The 12,687-nt window shown below is 45.0% G+C and overlaps 1 pseudogene; it reads right to left on the reverse strand.

Moving 5' to 3' along the window:
* LOC115416004 (CCR4-NOT transcription complex subunit 3-like) overlaps window positions 1-12,687 on the reverse strand; it is a 36,526-nt pseudogene that overhangs the window by 18,634 nt on the left and 5,205 nt on the right.

Here is a 12,687-nt window from a genome sequence, read left to right on the forward strand (position 1 = left end):
TGCAGTGGCAGTGTGAACACCGTTTCCCACAATGCACATCGTGACAAAAAATTACTCAGATGCCCAGTTCCCTCCAGGTCTGAATGAAACATTTAGTGTTGTGGTGGATGGAACTAAGAAACTGTTCACTTGTAATGTAAGAGATTCAGCTGAGGAATGACAGAGAGATGAACAGATTCAGGAAACTGAGGATATGACTGAGGATGAACAGAGACGATGAAAAATTGGTCACGAAAGTCTCCCGCACCTTTAAAGATGTTTCAGAACACTGAAACAGAGCAGATAAAGGGTTCTTTTCTCCAAACTGGTTCTAGAACAGTGAAGCTGAGCTGGTGGTGGACTTACGGAGTCTTCCAGATCCAGGTCGTCGTACAGAAACTCGTTCTCCTCAAGTCTGGATCCTGTGATGAGTCCACGTAGTACTCCACGGTCATCCTTCATGACAGAACCACAGAAGAAGACAGCACACATTCATTCAAGTGTAAATGCAGTATTTTCTGTATGTACATGTTACAATAGTTTAAGAATGAAGGGACGAGGTTCAGGAGCTGCTGCTGGTCTGGTTTTACACTGGTTCTAAACCAGGTCTGAGGGTTTAGCTTCAGTGCTCAATTGATGGCTTAAGGTCAGGACAGTATTCATGTACAGACCATCTGTGCGCGGTTCACAGGTGGAGGACAGTATTCATGTACGGACCATCTTGTGGAACGGTTCACAGGTGGAGGACAGTATTCATGTTACGGACCATCTGTGCAGCGGTTCACAAGGTGGAGGACAGTATTCATGTACGGACCATCTGTGGAGCGGTTCACAGGTGGAGGACGGTATTCATGTACGGACCATCTGTGGAGCGGTTCACAGGGTGAGGACGGTATTCATGTACGGACCATCTGTGCAGCGGTTCACAGGTGGAGGACAGTATTCATGTACGGACCATCTGTGGAGCGGTTCACAGGTGGAGGACGGTATTCATGTACGGACCATCTGTGGAGCGGTTCACAGGTGGAGGACGGTATTCATGTATGGACCATCTGTGCAGCGGTTTCACAGGTGGAGGACAGTATGCATGTACGGACCATCTGTGCAGCGGTTCACAGGTGGAGGACAGTATTCATGTACTGACCATCTGTGGAGCAGGTTCACAGGTGGAGGACAGTATTCATGTACGGACCATCTGTGCAGCGGTTCACAGGTGGAGGACAGTATTCATGTACGGACCATCTGTGCAGCGGTTCACAGGGTGGAGGACAGTATTCATGTACGGACCATCTGTGCAGCGGTTCACAGGTGGAGGACAGTATTCATGTACGGACATCTGTGGAGCGGTTCACAGGTGGAGGACAGTATTCATGTACTGACCATCTGTGGAGCGGTTCACAGGTGGAGGACAGTATTCATATACTGACCAATCTGTGGAGCCAGGGGTCGGCAACCCGCGGCTCCAGAGCCGCCTGCGGGCTCTTTCATCCTTATGTTGCGGCTCTGCGTGGCTTGGGAAAATAAATTATAAGTGTCCGATTGAAGTGTATGTTATTTGTCTCAAAAACATTTATCATGTCTTCTTATTAAGTCAAAGTTTTTAACTTCTTTCTTCAGACCCTTGTGCAATTTCGGTGATCAGCATTCGCCTTCTTCAGAGACGTTTGACCAGCACTTGACGTGTCAGCCGGCAGCCACCATGCGCGGAATGCCCTGCGACACCAAAACTGCACAATATCTGAACAAAGTATTTTATTTGTGTTTTGTTCGTTTGTTTAATTGTAGTTGTAATTGTAAGATATGTTAATCTCGAAATATTAAAATACAATTTATATATATATATATATATATATATATATATATAAAAATATAAATATATATATATATATAATATATGTGTGTATATATATGTATATATATAATATATATATAGTATTATTGTTCGTCGCTCAAAATATGCGTCGCAGCCTCTCCAACAGCCCGCCAAAAACGCCGTACATTATTGAGACTTTCAACCCCAGGTAGGCCAAGTATGGAGAAATCTAAGAAAAGAAACATATCTGACGAAAATAGAAAATTTAATGATGCTAGGTGCCATGCACGATCAAGGTGCCGCGGCACCTCGGGGCCAACGCTAGGTGCCGTGGCACTGCAGTACTGCGGCTCAGTGCCAGGTGCCGTGGCACCACGGTACCATGGCTCGGTGCCGGTGACGTTGCACCGCAGTGCCACTGCTCAGTGTCAGGTGCCATGGCACTGCGGTGCCACAACTGGGTGCCACCGGTGCGCGGCACCACCGGCACCTCGTAGCCGAGGCACCACCGCGGTGCCACGGCACCCTGGCACCGAGCCATGGTACGGCGGTGCAACGGCACCTAGCATTGGCACCGAGGTGCGCCGCGGCAGCACCGAGGTGCGCCACGGCACCACCAAGGTGCGCCACGGCACCGGTAAAATTGTTGTATAAGCTGTGTCGGAGTATAAGCCGCAGTGTTTAAAAAGAGTGGAAAAAAGTAGCGGCTTATAGTCCGAATTTACGGTATACTATAGGCTAACATCTTCATTTCAGATGTCAACAAAGTGTTTGCAGCTCCAGTGTTTGTCTTTTCCGTGGAAACCGGGTCAAAATGGCCTTTGAGTGTTAAAGGTTGCCGACCCTGTGTGGAGCGGTTCACATGTGGAGGACAGTATTCCTGTATGGACCATCTGTTGCAGCCGGTTCACAGTGGGGGACCAGAACAGACCTTGATCTTCCTGATGGCCTCCACCCTGCACAGAGTCGTTGTCCCAGCATCCTCAGGAATCGTCTCCAGCATCCGGAATGTGATACCGATGCTTCTCGATGAACTTCTTCAGTTCCTCGATTCGGTCCTGCTTCTGTGAAACAACAGAAAGAGGCAAGAAAAGGAGGATGAGGGAGAACCTTCAGAGGGGGAACCTTCAGACATTAGACGAATGAGGGGGAACCTTCAGTTAGAGAAATGAGGGGGACCAGGGTATTTTCAGGTGAGGGTTAGAGTTAGACTGTGGATCGACAGTGGGACCAGGGTATTTCCAGGTGTGGGAACCAGGGGATTTTTCGACCTCCTTGTCTCCTTTCTTTTTCCTGGTTTGGACAGACAGAGACTCCACTTCACTCTCGAACTGGTCCACCTGCATGTTCAACGTGTCGATGGTATTCTGTGGACAGACAAAAACAGCAGCATTCATAAAGCACAGTCCATTATTTTCCAGAGCACACTTGAAAAAGCTGGTCCTGAAAATGATTCACAGTGTGTTCAGTGACGTTCCACAGGTCATTGAATGAATCATTTCCATGGTCACATATTAAAGCTGAACCATCGTCTGAACCGTAGCCTTTTCTGTTTACTGTGTCAAACTGGACTGGGATCAGACCCAGGTCCTCTCCTGTGGACCGGGGTCCCAGTGAGGGTCCAGGGCCCGGTTCTGTGACCTGGGCCCGGTTCTGTCGGACCTGTTGTTGGTCCAGATCAGCGGTGGAGGCCTTTGTTGTGTTTGTTCTCTGGGTTTTTACGTTAGAACTGGATTATAAATCAAACTGAACTCAGACCCAGATATTTACCTGTTTGTGTTCAGATCTACAATGATCAGAGATAAAACGAATAATTATGTGTTTAATGATCATTGATAAAAGAATCAATTAGTGTTTAATGTTTATTTAATATTTGTGCAAATTCATGTTAAATATAAACAAACACCTTACAGACTCATTTGGGACTGGACTCCATCCTACGCACAGATGTGTGCGTAGGATGGATGCTGGCTTATATGTTCTACTTCTCATCTGAATTTCCACCAACATTAGGCTGAAAAGTGCTCAGCTGGTATGTTCAGCTGATCTGTAGAAAGATGAGTATCTATATTTAGAACACAGGGTTAGGGTTAGGGGTTAGGAGGGTTAGGGTTAAGAGGGTAGGAGGGTTAGGTTCGAGGGTTAGGGTTAAGAGAGTTAGGGTTAAGAGGGTTTAGGGTTAGAGGTAGGTTAGGGTTGAGAGGTTAGGGTTAGAGGGTAGGGTTAAGAGAGTTAGGGTTAAGAGGGTTAAGGTTACGAGGTTAGGGTAAAGAGGGTTAGGGTTAAGATGGTTAGGGTAAAGAGGGTCTAGGGTAAGAGGGTTAAGAGGGTTAGGGTTAAGAGGGTTAAGGTTACAGATGGTTAGGGTAAAGAGGGTTAGGGTTAAGAGGGTTAAGAGGGTTAGGGTTATAAGAGGGTTAGAGAGTTAGGGTTAAGAGGGTTAAGGTTAAGATGGTAGGGTAAAGCGGGGTTAGTGTTAAGAGGGTTAAGAGGGTTAGGGTTAAGAGGGTTTAGAGGGTTGGGGTTAAGAGGGTTAAGGTTAAGATGGTTAGGGTAAAGAGGGTTAGGGTTAAGATGGTTAGGGTTAAGAGGGTTAGAGGGTTGGGGTTAAGAGGGTTAAGGTTAAGATGGTTAGGGTAAAGAGGGTTAGGGTTAAGATGGTTAGGGTTTACGAAGGTAAGGTTAGATGGTTAGGTTAAAGAGGGTTAGGGTTAAGATGGTTAGGGTAAAGAGGGTTAGGGTTAAGAGGGTTAGGGTTAAGAAGTTTAGGAGGGTTAGGGTTTAAGAGGGTTAGGATTAGAGGGTTAGGGTTAAGCGGGTTAGGGTTAGAGGGTTAGGGTTAAGAGGGTTAAGTCTAAGATGGTTAGGGTAACGAGGGTCGTGGTTACGGTTAAGAGGGTTAGGGTTAAGATGGTTAGGGTTAAGAGGTTAGGGTTTTAGGAGGGTTAGGGTTTAGAGTTAGAGTTAGAGGGTTAGGGTTAAGAAGGTTAGGAGGGTTAGGGTTAGGAGGGTTAGGGTTTTAAGAGGGTTAGGGTTAAGAGGGTTAGAGGGTTAGGGTACATAGCGGGTTAGGAGGGTTAGGGTAAGAGGGTTAAGGTTAAGATGGTAGGGTAAAGAGGGTTAGGGTTAAGATGGTTAGGGTAAAGAGGGGTTAGGGTTAAGAGGGTTAGGGTTAAGAGGGTTAAGGTTAAGATGGTTAGGGTTAAGAGGGTTAGGGTTAAGATGGTTAGGGTAAAGAGGGTTAGGGTTAAGAGGGTTAAGAGGGTTAGGGTTAGGAGGGTTAGGGTTAGAGGGTTAGGGTTAAGAGAGTTAGGGTTAAGAGGGTTAGGGTTAGGAGGGTTAGGGTTAGAGGGTTAGGGTTAGAGGGTTAGGGTTAAGAGAGTTAGGGTTAAGAGGGTTAAGGTTAAGATGGTTAGGGTAAAGAGGGTTAGGGTTAAGATGGTTAGGGTAAAGAGGGTTAGGGTTAAGAGGGTTAAGAGGGTTAGGGTTAAGAGGGTTAAGGTTAAGATGGTTAGGGTAAGAGGGTTAGGGTTAAGAGGGTTAGGGTTAAGAGGGTTAAGAGGGTTAGGGTTAAGAGGGTTAGAGAGTTAGGGTTAAGAGGGTTAGAGAGTTAAGGTTAAGATGGTTAGGGTAAAGAGGGTTAGGGTAAGAGGGTTAGTGTTAAGAGGGTTAAGAGGGTTAAGAGGGTTAGGGTTAAGAGGGTTAGAGGGTTGGGGTTAAGAGGGTTAAGGTTAAGATGGTTAGGGTAAAGAGGGTTAGGGTTAAGATGGTTAGGGTTAAGAGGGTTAGAGGGTTAGGGTTAAGAGGGTTAGGGTTAAGAGGGTTAGGGGTTAAGAGGGTTAGGGTTAAGATGGTTAGGGTTAAGAAGGTTTAAGGTTAAGATGGTTAGGTTAAAGAGGGTTAGGGTTAGATGGTAGGGTAAAGAGGGTTAGGGTTAAGAGGGTTAGGGTTAAGAAGTTAGGAGGGTTAGGGTAAGAAGGTTAGGATTAGAGGGTTAGGGTTAAGAGGTTAGGGTTAGAGGGTTAGGGTAAGAGGGTTAAGTTAAGATGGTTAGGGTAAAGCGGGTCGTGGTTACGGTTAAGAGGGTTAGGGTTAAGATGGTTAGGGTTAAGAGGTTAGGGTTTAGGAGGGTAGGTTAGAGTTAGAGTGTAGAGGGTTAGGGTTAAGAAGGTTAGGAGGGTTAGGGTTAGGAGGGTTAGGGTTACGAGGGTTAGGGTTAAGAGGGTTAGAGGGTAGGGTAAAGAGGGTCTAGGAGGGTTAGGGTTAAGAGGGTTAAGGTTAAGATGGTTAGGGTAAAGAGGGTTAGGGTTAAGATGGTTAGGGTAAAGAGGTTAGGGTTACAGAGGGTTAAGAGGAGGGTTAGGGTTCAGAGGGGTTAAGGTTAAGATGGTTAGGGTAAAGAGGGTTAGGGTTTAAGAGGGTTAAGAGGGTAGGGTTAAGAGGGTTAGAGGGTTAGGGTTAAGAGGGTTAAGGTTAAGATGGTTAGGGTAAAGAGGGTTAGGGTTAAGAGGGTTAGGGTTAAGAGGGTTAAGAGGGTTAAGAGGGTTAGGGTTAAGAGGGTTAGAGGGTTAGGGTTAAGAGGGTTAGGGTTAAGAGGGTTAGAGGGTTAGGGTTAAGAGGGGTTAAGGTTAAGATGGTTAGGGTAAAGAGGGTTAGGGTTAAGAAGGTTAGGAGGGTTAGGGTTAGGGAGAGTTAGGGTATAAGAGGGTTAGGGTTTTTTTGTTGTGACTGTTTTTGTTGTGACTGTTTTTTTCTGACTGTTTTTTGTTCTGACTTTTTTTTTGACTCTTTCAGACTGTTTTTTTTAGGACTGTTTTTTTTTTTTCTTCTTTTTTTTTCCAGACTGTTTTTTTTTTTTGTTCTGTTTTTTCTGACCTGTTCAGTTTTTCAGACTGTTTTTTGTTCTGACTGCTTTTTTTTCAGACTGTTTTTTTTTCTGACTTTTTTTCATACTATTTTTTGTTCTGACTTTTTTCTTTTTTTAGACCTGTTGTTGTTCTGACTCTTTTTTCACAGTTTTTTGTTGAGACTGTTTTTTGTTGTGTACTGTTTTTTTTCTGACTTTTTTTCATACTGTTTCTTTTTTCAGACTGTCTTTTTCAGTCTTTTTTTTGTTCTGTTTTTTTTTCCTTTTTAGACTGTTTTTTGTTATGACTTTTTTTCAGATTGTTTTTTGTTCTGACCTTTTTTTCATTCCAGACTGCTTTGTTTCAGGCTGTTTCTTTTTTCTGACTGTTTTTTTGTTCTGACTGTTTTTTAGACTGTTTTTTGTTCTAGACGTTTTTTTTCTGACTTTTTTTTCAGACTGTTTTTTCTGACTGGTTTTTTGTTCTGTTTTTATTTTCTGACCTTTTTTTTCAGACTTTTTTTTTGTTCTGATTTGTTTTCTCACTGTTTTTTTCAGACTATTTTTTTGTTCTGACTTTTTTTCTTTCTGCGTTTTTTCAGACTGTTTTTTTTTGTTCTGACTGTTTTAACTGTTTTTTACTGTCATTTTCAGGACTGTTTTTAGTTCTGACTTTTTTTTCTGACTGATTTTTTTTCACTGTTTTCTTCTGTTTCTTTTTTTCAGGACTGTTTTTTTTCTTTTTTAGACCTGTTTTTTGTTCTGACTGGGGTTTTTTTTTTTCAGATTGTTTTTTTGTTGACTGTTTTTTATTCAGACTTCTTTTTCTCACTGTTTTTTTCTGAATGGTTATTCAGACTGTTTTTTCTTTCAGACTTTCTTTTCAGGACTGTTTTTTTTTGACTGTGTTCTGACTGTTTTTTAGACTGTTTTTGTTCAGACTGTTTTTTTCTGACTGGTTTATTCAGACTGTTTTTTCTTTCAGACTTTTTCTTTCAGACTGTTTTTTTCTGACTGTTTTTGTCGTTTTTCTTTTCTGACCTTTTTTTTTTTTCAGACTGTTTTTGTTCTGACTTTTTTTCTTTTCTGTTTTTTTTCAGACTGTTTTTGTTCTGACTGTTTTTTTTTTCCTGACTGAATTTTTTTCAGGACTGTTTTTTTTCTGTTTCTTTTTGTCAGACTGTTTTTTAGGCATTTTTACCTGACTTTTTTGTTCTGTTTTTTTTTTTTCTTTTTCAGGACTGTTTTTTTGTTCTGACTGTTGTGTTCTGACTGTTTTTTAGACTGTTTTTTTGTTCAGACTGGTTTATTCAGACTTTTTTTCTGACTTTTTTTAGACTGTTTTTTTTTCTGACTGGTTTTTGTTCTGTTTTTTCTTTTCTGACCTTTTATAGACTGTTTTTGTTCTTGACTTTTTTTTCACTGTTTTTTGTAGACTTTTTTTCTTTCTGTTTTTTTCAGACTTTTTTTTTGGTTCTGTTTTAACTGTTTTTCTATCTTTTTCTCCAGAATGTTTTTTGTTCTGACTTTTTTTCTGACTGATTTTTGTGTTACTGTTTTGTTTTTTTCAGACTGTTTTTTTTTTTTGTTCTGTTTTAACTGTTTTTTCCGACTGTTTTTTGTTCTGTTTCTTTTCTCAGACTGTTTTTTGACAGATTTTTCTTCTTCTTTTTTTTTTTTTGTGTGTGTGTCTGTTTGTTGTCCAGTGCTCACCGTTAACCAGGTGCCCACCTTCCCCCTCCTCCTTCTCTGGACCGGGTCCACCTTCTGGGCCAGGGCCAAGTCCTTCTTTGGAGTACGCTTTGGTCTTGGTTTCTCTCTCCACTATTTTTGAAGCGTTCCATTTGCTGCAGAGACAAACAAACAAACAAACAAACAAACATGAGACTATGATGGGATGGAACAACCTAAACCAGCCTTCAACTGGTAGTAAAGGGAACACCTTAAACCGGCCTTAACTGTAGTAAAGGGAACACCTTAAACTGGCCTAACTGTAGTAAAGGGAACACTTAAACCGGCCTTAACTGTAGTAAAGGGAAACCTTAAATGGCTTAACTGTAGCAAAGGGAACACCTTAAACCGGCCTTAACTGTAGTAAAGGGAACACTTTAAACCGGCCTTACCTGTAGTAAAGGAACACCCTTAAACCAGCCTTAACTGTAGCAAAGGGAACACCTTAAACCAGCCTTATCTGTAGCAAAGGGAAACACCTAACCAGCCTTAAACTGTAGCAAAGGGAACACCTTAAACCAGCCTTAACTGTAGCCAAAGGGAACACCTTAAAATGAAAATGAAACTACTGGAATGTAAACCAAAAACCGCCTTCAGATCCAGAACACTGAAAACACTGGACCTGATAAATGTGAGTTCATTAGATTTCACATCAGCTTTAATTTGACACAAAACTGAACTGAAAACATCCTGAACCAATCAGACCTTTCAGATTACACAGAAGTCATACAGAGTAACCCCAGTCCCACAGAGTAACCCTGGTCCTACCCCACGGTAACCCCTGGTCCTCCCCGTCCTCAGGTCCTACTCATCAGTTCCTACCCGTCTTCAGGTCCTCCCCCGTCCCTCAGGTCCTACTCATCAGTCCTACCCGTCTTGCAGGTCCTCCCCGTCCTCAGGTACTACCATCCTCAGGTCCTCCCTGTCCTCAGGTCAACCTCATCAGGTCCTTCCCCATCCTCAGGTCCTACTCATCAGGTCCCTACCCGTCCTCAGGTTCTACTAACTCAGGTTCCCTACCCGGTCCTCAGGTCTACTCATCAGGTCCTACCCGTCCTCAGGTTCTACTCCTCAGGTCCTACCCGTCCTCAGGTCCCTACTCATCAGGTCCTACCCATCCTCAGGTCCTACTCACCGTCTCTATCAGTTTGCGGTTCTCTACTAGCTGCCTCTTGTCTTTGATTTCATTGGATGCTACCCACGTCTTGATCTGGTCTCGAAGACGCTGAGGACCAGAGGACGAGCAGAGGAAAAGGGAGGGTCAGTGAGGTGTTCAAACAAACATGTCCTGGTCCTGGACAGTCAGGGACGCCCAAGTGCTTCTGCAGATCCCAGGCTTGGCTTGTAGTTTGATCTCATGGAAGCAAACACAGTATGAGGATAAGGAAAGGAAAAGTAACCGCACACCAGCACACGCCTCACTGTGGATGCTAACTGTGGACGCTAACAGGGACCACGCCTCACTGGGATGCTAACTGTGGACGCTAACAGGGACACGCCTCACTGTGGACGCTAACTGTGGACGCTAACAGGATACGCCTCACTGTGGATGCTAACAGGGACATGCCTCACTGTGGATTGCTAACAGGGTCACTGTGGATGCTAACGGGGTCACGCCTCACTGTGGACACTAACAGTGTCATGCCTCACTGTGGCCGCTAACGGGGGTCACGCCTCACTGTGGACGCTAACGGGGGTCACGCCTCACTGTGGACGCTAACGGGGTCCCGCCCTCACTGTGGATGCTAACAGGGACACACCTCACTGTGGATGCTAACAGGGTCACTGTGGACGCTAACTGTGGACGGTAACAGGGATACGCCTCACTGTGGATGCTAACAGGGACATGCCTCACTGTGGATGCTAACAGGGTCACTGTGGATGCTAACAGGGTCACTGTGGATGCTAACGGGGTCACGCCTTCACTGTGGACCACTAACAGTGTCATGCCTCACTGTGGACGCTAACGGGGTCACGCCTCACTGTGGACGCTAACGGGGTCCCGCCTCACTGTGGATGCTAACAGGGACACGCCTCACTGTGGATGCTAAAAGGGTCACTGTGGACGCTAACGGGGTCACTGTGGACACTAACAGGGTCACGCCTCACTGTGGACACTAACAAGGTCACGCCTCACTGTGGATGCTAACAGGGACACGCCTCCACTGTGGACGCTAACAGGGTCACTGTGGACACTACAGGGACACGCTTCACTGTGGATGCTAACAGGGACACGCCTCACTGCGGACGCTAACAGGGTCACTGTGGACGCTAACAGGGTCACTGTGGACGCTAACAGGGTCCCAGCTCCAGTTCATCAGGTCCTGGACCTTGGAAACAATCCAGGTCACCTCAGAACTCATGTCAGTTCTGTCCTGATTTTCACATTTCAGTTGGTGGTGACGTTTCTAAAAACCTGAACCTTTAGGTCAGTGGGTTCCAGACAGTCATGTGACCTTCCACCAAAACAGCTTCACATCATCCTGGTGGTACATGACTGTCTCAAACCGCTGAACTGACAAGATGTGGTCTGAGGAGTCCAGGTGGACCCGGGTCCACAGAAAACATGTGGTCTGAGGAGTCTAGGGGGACCCGGGTCACATGTCCATGTTCTCACCTGCAGTTTTTTTAATCTCTTTTTTGAGGTCCTGCTTCATATTCTCCTTCTGGTTGGCGTTGGCTGCGTTGTGAAGCTGTGGAGAAGACCCAAACAGATGACGCATGATCAGGTCTATTTATACACAAATGAAACCTGCTTCAACTTTCAACAGATGAAACCTGCTTAAACTTTCAAACAGAGGAAGCTTTAACATGATCAGGTCTATTTATACAAAGTTTAAACCACAGACACTCAGATATAAACCCCTCTTCCCATCCTTACCAGTCCAGCATCTATTCACCTGTTTACAATAATAGACGATTGCTCCAGTTTGGTCCAAAGGCTTTAAGAGAAAAGGACCGTTTGTCGCACAGTCCAAGTCTGTGACACCAGTGGACGTTCAACGGTGGGACATTCCACCAGTGGATGTTCCTCCAGTGGATGTTCCTCCAGTGGAAGTTCCTCGGTGGATGTCTCCACTGGTGGATGTTCCACCAGTGGACGTTCCTACAGTGGACGTTCCACGGTGGATGTTCCTCCAGTGGACGTTCTCCACGGTGGATGTTCCTCAGTGGGATGTTCCAACGGTGGATGTTCCTCCAGTGGATGTTCCTCCAGTGGACATTCCACCGGTGGATGTTCCTCCAGTGGATGTTCCTCAGTGGACGTTCCACCGGTGGATGTTCCCTCCAGTGGATGTTCCTCCAGGGAACGTTCCACGGTGGATGTTCCTCCAGTGGATGCTCCCCCAGTGGATGTTCCTCCAGTGGACGTTTCCACGGTGGATGTTCCCTCCAGTGGGATGCTCCTCAGTGGATGTTACACCGGTATATGTTCCTCCAGTGGATGTTCCTCCAGTGGATGTTCCACTGGTGGACACTCCTCCAGTGGACGTTCCACCGGTGGATGTTCCTTCAGTGGATGTTCCACGGTGGACGTTCCTCATGTGTCATTCATTGACAGTGCAACGTCTCATTCATTAACAGTGCACATGTGTCATCATTAACAGTGCAAGTGTGTCGTTCATTAACAGTGCACGGTGTCGTTCATTAACAGTGCACGTGTGTCGTTCATTAAACAGTGCACGTGTGTCATTCATAACAGTGACGTGTCATTCATTAACAGTGCAATGTGTCATTCATTAACAGTGCACATGTGTCATTCATTAACATTGCACGTGTCATTCATTAACAGTGGCACATGTGTCGTTCATTAACAGTGACAGTGTCGTTCATTAACAGTGCACGTGTCGTTCATTAACAGTGCACCTGTGTCGTCCATTAACAGTGCACGTGTCGTCATTAACAGTGGCACGTGTCTTTCATTACCAGTGCACATGTGTCGTCCATTAACAGTGCACGTGCGTTCATTAACAGTGCACGTGTGGTCATTAACAGTCATGTGTCGTCCATTAACAGTGCACGTGTCGTTCATTAACAGTGCACGTGTCGTTCATTAACAGTGCACAGTGTCATTCATTAACAGTGCACGTGTCATTCATTAACAGTGCACATGTGTCATTCATTAACAGTGCACGGGTCGTTCATTAACAGTGCACGTGTGTCGTCATTAACAGTGCACGTGTGTTCATTAACAGTGCACGTGTCATTCATTAACAGTGCACATGTGTCATTCATTAACAGTGCACGTGTGTCGTTCATTAACAGTGACGTGTGTCGTCATAACAGTGAACGTGCACGTGGTCATTCATTAACAGTG

The sequence above is a fragment of the Sphaeramia orbicularis genome, unplaced genomic scaffold (assembly GCF_902148855.1).
Source record: "Sphaeramia orbicularis unplaced genomic scaffold, fSphaOr1.1, whole genome shotgun sequence".
In the NCBI taxonomy this organism is placed as follows: domain Eukaryota; kingdom Metazoa; phylum Chordata; class Actinopteri; order Kurtiformes; family Apogonidae; genus Sphaeramia; species Sphaeramia orbicularis.